The following is a 9562-nucleotide window of genomic DNA, read 5'->3' as shown; positions in this document are numbered from 1 at the left end:
ATGTTATGGCTCGTCTGTTTGGGCCCAAAAAATTAACAGCAGCAGAGACCTGTGCCCCCAACTATTTTTGGGGTGATAAACATTGGCATCAGGCCAAGTAAATAATTCTGAAAATCTTTTCAAGACCCCACCTTGATGTTTCAGGACCCACAGTGGAGCCCCGACCCCAACTTTGAGAACCACTGGACTGTAAAACTCTACAGAGCAAATGTTGTACTGTTCAACCCAAACAGCAGAGGGCAGACATGTTCCAGTTTAAAGAAACCATCACATTTACAGAGCTCTGTTTCCACTCTTGCCTTCCTTAAAATAGTTGTGATGATTTTTATTTTCATTTTTTTTTGCAAATAAATCACAGTTTATGAACAGCGTCACGCTGCTTATTTTTGTTCTATCTGTCACAAAAATCATCTGCCCACAGAAAATTAAAGTGACATTTAGCAGAATGCTGCTGTCTGTCCTCGTGGTCTTTACTCTTAATCTGCAGGTTTTGCTCCTCACAGAGCCCTATTTTTACCCATTCTGCAAAATAATCCCCTGATTATTTATGCCAAGATAAACGTTCAGTTTTAATATCACCTAGAAGCAGCTGGAGATTAAAAGTTCACCTATAAGTATTTAAAATAAATCATATTTATCTGTGGGTGAAACTTGCAGGTTTTGATATGTTTTCAGTGGACGATTCAGTTGCTCTTGTTTACGAAAAGGAATTTGCATACTTGCATATATTATTTTTATAAAAATTCACTTACAGTTTTATCAATACGTTCTCTGATATGATCAGACTTTTACATCCGGGACTTGCACAATCTTTTGAAACAGTCATTCCTTAAAATTCTGACTATTAAGATGTATAATTTATTATTTTTGCTTATTTTGCTGAGCTTTTTGTCACGATAGATTCTTGTGAACAGTGTTGGATTTTGTATGTTTGTTTTTGGATTAACACTTTGCCCCTCCTGAAGCGTTTAAACGGATCACTGTTTTTAGAACTGTTTGACCCAACAAAAACCCAAATGTGATCCAAACGTCACCCAATAAACCACTGCTGTGCTGAGGAACAGGTGTGAAGGTGTTGCTTCATTTATCCCTGTGATTTTTGACCAACAGCTGTAACTCTGCTTCAAAAAAAAAAAAAGCTTGATGAGAAAACAGATTTTGTACACAGGTTTTAACTCAGAGGATTCCTTAAAAAAAAATTAACATTTCAATACTGTTTAGTTAAGAACAAACAAAAATCAGCTTTTAAATTAATTAGAACAAAATAAATTCAGATTCCCCTATCCTGTTTGAAATAATAATAATAATAATAATAACAACAATAATAATAATAATAATAATAATAATAATAATAATAATAATAATAATAATAACAATAAACATTAGCTGCTGAAGACTTTTGCACCATACTGTACAAACAAAGAGCATTTTTGAGTACAGCTGCATTCTTCTTCAGTTTTTTCTTCCCTTTTCTAAAATTCTACCCCTATAATTTGGAGGCTGGATTAGTGGTTTTCATTGTATTTGACATAATGAGACTTTCAGACTAATGCCACCCTTCTCAGTCCTAATAGTGCTGCCAAGCTGCCAGCGGGGCTGTAGGGAGGAGGGGGTGGAGGTGGGAGTCTAGTATTAAGTCTATTCAGAGACAGAGCATCACTGGTTTACTTTAAGGACCCCCCCCCCCCCATGACAGGATGGACAGAGTGGTTTGTCATCCTCCTCCAAAAGCCCCTCATTAGAAAATCTGCAGAGCAGACAAAGCTACTTGAGAAGGCAAAATGGTGACACCCCACATGGTGATTCAAAACGAGCACGGAGGAAATCCAGGTCAAACGTCGCCCCCCCTCCCTAATTGCAACTTGTCTACTGAACCACCCTCCGACAAAATGCCTGTTTAGGTTAAATAACCCTTTAAGAAGGAAGGTGGCGTCATTCAGGCACCCCCTCTTCTTTCCCCAGCAGTCTGTGAACGTCTGAGGTTTCAGAAGGGGAAGGTTGTCCCGTTCTTGTCTGACGGAGGACTCTACGGCGGTTTAACTGTGCTGGGTCATCTTTGCTGGAGTTTTGATTTTATGATGCACTAAATGTTTTCATTTGGTGTGAGGTCTGGATTGCAAGCAGGCCAGTTTAACTCAGTTCAGCTCAGCTTTATGCGACCCATTTTAAACACAGAGGTGTCCTCAGCGACGCAATAACAAACATTCAGCTTTTTCTTGCTGAAAGTTACAAGACCTTCTCCATGGAAGATCATGTTTGGATGGGATCATATGTTGCTCTAGAACCCACATATTCTTTTCTCTATTGACAATGAGTTTCCAGCTAATGTACTCCTATACCAGCAGAGAGACAAGCTTTTAAATTGTGAGCTAATAACAGAGTTGGTCCCTCTGCTCTGTAGTACGGAGTAGTATGCTATGCTTTTGAATGATGTTCRCATGTGGCTTCTTCTTTGTTTGATAGAGCTTCAAGCAGCATTTGCGGATGGCGTGGTAATACCTGTTTACAATGTTTTTTGTGGAAGCAGAGGTGCATAGTAACTTTTTCAAGTACATGTAATTTTACCAAGTATTTTTTTATTCGTAACTTTTACTTTTATATACTTTGAGGTGATACAGTTTCATTGCACCTCAGAGGAATAAGTAGCATTTATTGTCACACGACATCATCCTGTATCATCATGGCTTTCCTGAAGAGTCGGCCACTGGTTGGACTCAATATAAGCCTCTCAGGAGTTTTTTTAATCCCCTGCCTGTGAATGAGTGTCCATGCTGACTGAGACAGTCTTGTTTGGTGACGTTAGTTTTAAGAGCTGCCCTTAACTCCAACACCTCCATCACATCAACACAATCATCACAGACCTTTAGCTCATGAAGAAATGAAAAAAAAAGTACTTCCAAACTTATACTCTTTGAAAAATAAAGATATTTTGAATTAATTTTGTTCTTMAGGATGTTTTAAGTCATAAAAATGCAAAAAATTAAAATACCTACTAATATTTAATAAGGGAAGTTAAAAGTTTTAGTGGCATAAAGTTGGATCTGAGCCACGTGTTCAACAACAACAGCAGCTTCCCTCTCTCACACACGCACACACGTATACACACACATGCATACAATCACTCCTCGTTTGTGCACATGGAAATCTTTTTTACACACWAATTTTTTTACGATCATCTCTGACTCACATTTAATTTTCCAGCATCTAGAAATGATTTCTGATCGTACAGAGAGGAGAACGACACGTTCTGGACGTACAGCATTTGCATAGATATTTATCCGGAGGCGTGTCAAGGGAGGTGTTTACCATTTTTAAAACTTTACTTTGTGATGATGAGAGGATGTTTTAGCAGCGTCATCACTGACCCATCATGTCATGACTTGTAAACCCGAGGARTGATGAAATACACAGTCATGGTGATGACTAGGACGATGATGTCTTTCCTGATCCCCCTCAGGCTGGAAAGTAATAAAAAGTACTTTAGTGTATTAGCAGATGGACTTGCAGTCTGTACTAATACCATGAACAAAACACGTTACTTTAGTGCCACATACAGAATATTTCAGTAGCTGTACAACACAAATCCAATCAAATATGGGCCTTATTTATATTAAACTGTCCCATTTAAACAGAAACAGATTTGTTTTTGTGAAACCCCACTGTTGCTGATATGAGTGACGCTGCTCTTGGCGTGTCCCCACTGTGCTTCTGGACGTCCACCTGTCTCTCAGYGGCTTGGCCACTTTGGGCCTGTCTGCCAGCTTGAGGACATCTGTTTACTTCCTTCTTTGTCAGTTGCCATGGCTGCCCCCCCCACCACACACACACACACACATGCACACACCACCTCCTCTTGGTCCTCTCCACCCCTCTTCTCTAGTGTGTCCTCAGACACCAGCTGGGAACCCCTCACGCTCTGCAGCCCACCTTCAGCTCTGCCCTGTTCCTGAAAGGGTCACTTTACTTCACTGGATCTGCAGATCTGCTGATCTGGACACTAAAAATGAAAAAAAAAAAAAAAAAAAAAAAAAAGGGGCAGCTGATTTTTATAAAAATAAACATGAAAATGAAGGGACCAGCATTTCTTCAGCGAATGCAAAGTGGGTTTTTTTTCATGCCTTAGTTTTAAACTGAAATCAACTTTTTTAAGTTTTAGTTTTTTTTATCAAATCTTAGGAACACGTTGAGTAATTGCACACATTAGTGCTGGGGATGACACTCAGCCACTACCGCACCGAACTGTAGCTCAGTGTCAATAAAAATGACTGAGTTACAATCAATATTTTCTTGKCAAAACTTGGTAAAAGTGTGTCCAATGATTGTCAGGGTCAGCAAAGCTTTCTCCACTGGCCTAAACCAATCAGAATAACTAACTTACATTTTAGTATATTTTTCTACTTATTATTATTTATTGATATTATTTGTAGTATTTTTTATTATTTTTAAACATCTGTTTGCTTCATTTCACAGCTGATCTGGTTGTGCAGCTATTTATTTAAAGCTTTTATCCAATCATATTTGAACCATCATCTGTTCCAACATCCACCCCCCCCCCACCACATTGAATACCTAGGTGTAAAAGTAAAAAGCAAAGTATCAACTAAACAGGGACATTATCTTAAGGTTGTGAGTGATGGATGAGATGTGATTGTGTTCTATTGTGTTTTCACTTTTTTTCTGGAGAAAACACTTGAGTAGACAACAACAAAAACTGTTATGACATGCAATCAATATGAAAATCTTTTCTTTTTGGCGAATGAATGGAGTTTTGTCACATTCTGATTTGGAACAATTAAGTTTGGGACCAGATTCCCTTTCATGATTTGTTTACTGTCTCTTTTTACTTTCTGTTTAGTTTTGATTTGACTAAATTTTTTYAGATATAGGTTTGTTTGGGCCACAGGTTGTTTCTAAATATAAACCATCACAATATTTTAATCATTTGCTCCGAATGATGATACCAGTTTTATTTAGCTGCCTTGTGGAGTGACGTGAGTGCAGCAAGGAAGCTTCAATTGGTGTCCAATCAGCATGTTTATTCCACTGTGACTCAGCAGTTGGGAGGAAACAATTACTCAGCAGATTCTTCCATTTATTTATATATAAAAAACAACCCAAACCTATTTTTCCTTCAAACCAAAAGAAATTTAATGAAGCAAAAATAAACTATGAGGCCAGATTTGACAAAATGCAGAGAAAAAGCTGATTTATTGGCATGAAAATCCAAGAAACACCAGCTGAGAAAAAAAATACATCTGCTCCTGCTTCTCTTTTTCCTCTCCCAACTCAGTAAAGCAGCTCCTGCTGTGACACGTTCCTTTCACTCCTCTGATGAGTTTTGGACGTGAGCAGCAGCTCCTCGGGAGCTCGCTGAGGGGAGGTGTGGAGCAGCCAGTGATCAGAGTGAATTAGAGTTATGTGTGACACGCAGAGGAGAGGCTCCAGAGTGGGACAACAGCTGAGTGTTAGTGCCTGAGGGGGGAGAGGAGATGACAAAGAGTCAGACTCTTTTGTTGGCTCTTTCAAAAAACTGAGACCTACGCCGGTCGTCTCCTTTAAATCTGTGGGAGACTCAGTCGAGTCAATGTGGAGGAATTAATTATTAAAACTGGTTACCACAGTACAAATCATCTTTGCTCTTTTTAATCCCTGGGCTAATTAATATCCTCATGCCTCCAACAAGTGAAATCCCACATGCAGCTGTGCAGATAATGAATAAAATCTGTAAAAAAGAATTAAATGACGTGTCCATTAGTGTGTCAAGGTACATTAAAAAAAGCTCTGATTATATTTKTCACCACCAAAGACCAGAGGTACTTGAAAAAATAACTTAAGCAAAAGTAAACGAAGAAAAGAAGTAAAACTCATAATTGCTCATGGTAATCAGGAAAGTAAAAGTACTTTTACACACTCATGCACGYAAGCAAAATATCTCATGAACTACTTTACTAAGTTCAATGAAACTCTCAGAAAATAATTATTGGATAGAAATGTACAACTAATTAGCTTTCAGACTCAGTTCAGGATGGTCGATACAGCTAAGCGAACACAGAACACCAAAATGGCTATAGGCCTATCAATTTTACAGATGGAAAGTGCACATTGTGCAACGTGTGCGCTTTAAGTCTTATCATTCAATATTAGAATAGAATATTAGAATTAGAATCAACACACTTGCACAATATTTCCTGAGCCACTAGAAGGATTTTAAATGTAGTCAATGGATGCACATCTTCAAATGATTCATGTTTGGAGTCAACCTGATTCTAAAAGGCCAAGCTTRTTGACTTTAGCAAACATGTAAATGATATGTAAGTGTTTTACAAATACTGAGCTAAAGTGTGATACCAGATGAGAGTGATGCCCAACACTTCCTTTAAGATCGCACAAGTCGTTTACAAAGATTGACCAACACAGCTACAACTCCATGTTTTCTCAACCAGAGGTAATAATACTTTAACCCTAACGAGAGGCAGGTTTGGTTTTAAAAGTGGGGTATTATGTATTTTACAGGCACACAGTTCGATTCTATACCACAATCAAGTAACTTCAGTTGTTATATAAATGCTGTATGTATCAAAAATAAATATGATTTTACATCATGGCATATCTAAACRCCTTGAAAATGGCCTCTGTCTCTTTAAGAACATCCTACCGTTTCTGACACTTCCACTTCAGCACGTCTTCACAACCGTGCTTCAGGTGAGGGGTGCTCTGTGGGGCGGGAGCTCCGCTGCAGACTGAGCTCCAGGGAGGAGCTTAGGGTAAATAGGCAGAGCTTTGTAGCAGCAAGCATTTAGGCAGCTCCCCAAGGCGACAGGAGATTCAAGTAAAAGTAAGCTGAACTCCTTTTTTAAATTGTTTTCTAGTGTTAAAACACACAGAAATATTGTAAATATATGTGGGTGTTTTGTCATCATCTGCAGCTGCGGCCCTTTTTAAGAGGAACATGAAAACAAGAGCATATCACCAGTGCTGGCCTCTCTTTTTGTCCATTATATTGATTTTGATAGTTTTACGGCAGCWTTTTTAGGCTCTTAATGCACTTGGCTAACAGTTTACCTTCATCAATGTTTAGCTGAAGTACTGACTTCAAACAATCACATGTTTGAAAATGTTCCCAGATTCAAACCTAAAAGGTTATTTTATGTGCTGCATGTATTTTGTGGAATAATTGACATTTCCGTATAGATGCAGAAAGATCCTGCTGAAAAATCCACTCCTACTGACCTTTGACTAAAACAGAATAATGTCATCCCCCTATGCATTGCTTTTTAAATTTAACTTAAAAACTTCCTTAAGTTTTACCCTTTGTGTTCTGCCTTTTTAAAACTAGATATCTGTACATGCTAGTTTTGTTTTTTTATTATGCCCTCCAGGTTTTGATGCTTGCAAAAAAGCATAATTAGATTTTTTCTTAAACATATTTTTTTACATTTTTGTCCACAAATCTTGTATGCTTTTAGTTTTATTTTCTCCACTTATGTTCATAATCTAAAAGAAAAATCCACCCAGTGGTATTTGTACATTTCTTTACTTTGAGTTCTTTGCGGTGTGATTTTGAATTGAGAACCTAYAGGTGACACCACTTTGATGCCTCAGAGCTGATTCAGATGCAGTCATTCTTTCTAATGGCTAATTTGTTGACTTTCTCATCATTAAATGGCCATTACTCTTGTCATCACTGCCTGCAAACATTTAAAAAACGACCTCTTCAAAAGTAAAACCTGAGACAGAATACAATACCTGACATTTGAAGCTGTGGGAAACATTTATTAGATGACAGAGCACATGTTCTGTGAAAAGCTACAAAAAGGAAGTGGGCTGGATTGAACATTTTGAGGTCCTTTAAAAAAGCTTTCACTGTTAGGACACAAGTCACACGGACCACTGAAAATGAAATACCTCTTTAAGGGAACAAAAAAAAGATGTGAACAGAAGCAATGAGGTAATCAAGCTTTCATCTGCTCCCAACAAAAGAGCTCCACCAGACCAGGACCAACATGAGGTGGAGTCTGAAAGGAAAGCAAGTTACAGTTTTTCACATGAGAGCACCAGTATTTTACTGTCAGGAGAAAGAGCAACGATAAACTCTTTTAATAAGGTTTCATGTATCAGGAGATGATTAAAAATTAACTATAACCATTCAAATTTAAGCTTACAAACATCATATTCTGCCTGTGTGCATGTTTAGTTCTGTGTGTTGGTTCCTCCATGAACTCCTGCTGTCAGGTCATCATCTCACACCTGTTCCTCATTTGCTAATCAGCCCAGCTGCATCCACTTGCTCATCATCTCCCTTTAGTTTTAGCTTCTTAAACAGTTACTTCATGCTAAAAAGATACTTGGGCACGTTTGTAAGTTTTTTGCCAGTTTTCTTTCCTACATTTTGGGTTCTTTAAACATAATTTCTGACGACGATAAGCACCTCAAGTCTGGAAAGGTGATGATTTAGGTTTGTTTTTAACCTTTTTTTGCTTTTTGTTTAAAAAAAAAAGGCAAATCCCTTTGAGATGGCAGATCTTGTCTTTTGAGGGAAAAACCCACATGCAAAGTCCACAAACAAGGATACACAGCGAGGTCCGAGTGAGYGCATGCACCCCTTCAGAAGGGAAGCAAGTACTGACAATGCTTCATTTGACTTTTAACAAAAGAATAGTTGGAAATTTCTGGTGAGAGGGAATCTGGGTCAGACAATGCTGTGAAAAATCTGACGAGGTTAGGACAGAGATTTGAAGAGTAGTGTTGTTTAAAATTAAACACTAAATTGGTCCTGAACTCACAATAATAAATAATGCCTGTAGAATAATTCCTAACATCAATGAACGACTCCAGGAATTATTCCAAGAATGCAAATAACTTACACTYGTGTAACTTCTTCCAAACTCCACACAGAGTCTGGGCCTTGAACCTGCAACCTTTTTGCTATGAGGCAAGAGTACCACTAAGCCACCATGCATGCTGTCCATTTTTGTTTAATAAATATTGACACTATTGAAATTTTCGTGAAACTTTTTATGTATTTGTTTTACTCTTAAGGTTAAGTTTGTATAACAGAACTTGATTATAAACCAGGAGCTGATCGGCGCAGCTGCTGTTGCCTTGCAGCAAAAAGGATCGCATCAAACTTTTGCACGTTTTCTCTGTGGATTTTTTCTGGGTGCTTCCTCCCACAGACCAGAAACATGGATGCTGGGCTAACTGGTAAYAACAATCCTCAGGTGACAGAGAAGAGCTGTTTGTCTCAATGATGGGCTTGTACCTGTCCAGGGTACCACCCCTCTGACTGCTGGACCTATAACCCTGAAAGGAAGAGGATGATGGATGGATAAAAAAAACTGATTTACTATATACATATATTCTATTATATACAATTAAACAAAAGAAAGAACGTTCACTTTATTTCCTCCCCATGCATGATGCATTAAAACTAGTAACAGAAACTCACTAAGAAAAAAAAAAAAGAAAAACAAGATCATGTTTTTATTTTCTGAGATTTCTAAAAGGTACTTTCATCTTTTTTTTATTTATTTTTTATTCCATGCAGGTCTCTTCCTTGTGG

This window comes from Austrofundulus limnaeus, unplaced genomic scaffold (assembly GCF_001266775.1).
Source record: "Austrofundulus limnaeus strain Quisiro unplaced genomic scaffold, Austrofundulus_limnaeus-1.0 Scaffold261, whole genome shotgun sequence".
Lineage (NCBI taxonomy): Eukaryota > Metazoa > Chordata > Actinopteri > Cyprinodontiformes > Rivulidae > Austrofundulus > Austrofundulus limnaeus.
This window is presented reverse-complemented; position numbering follows the sequence as displayed.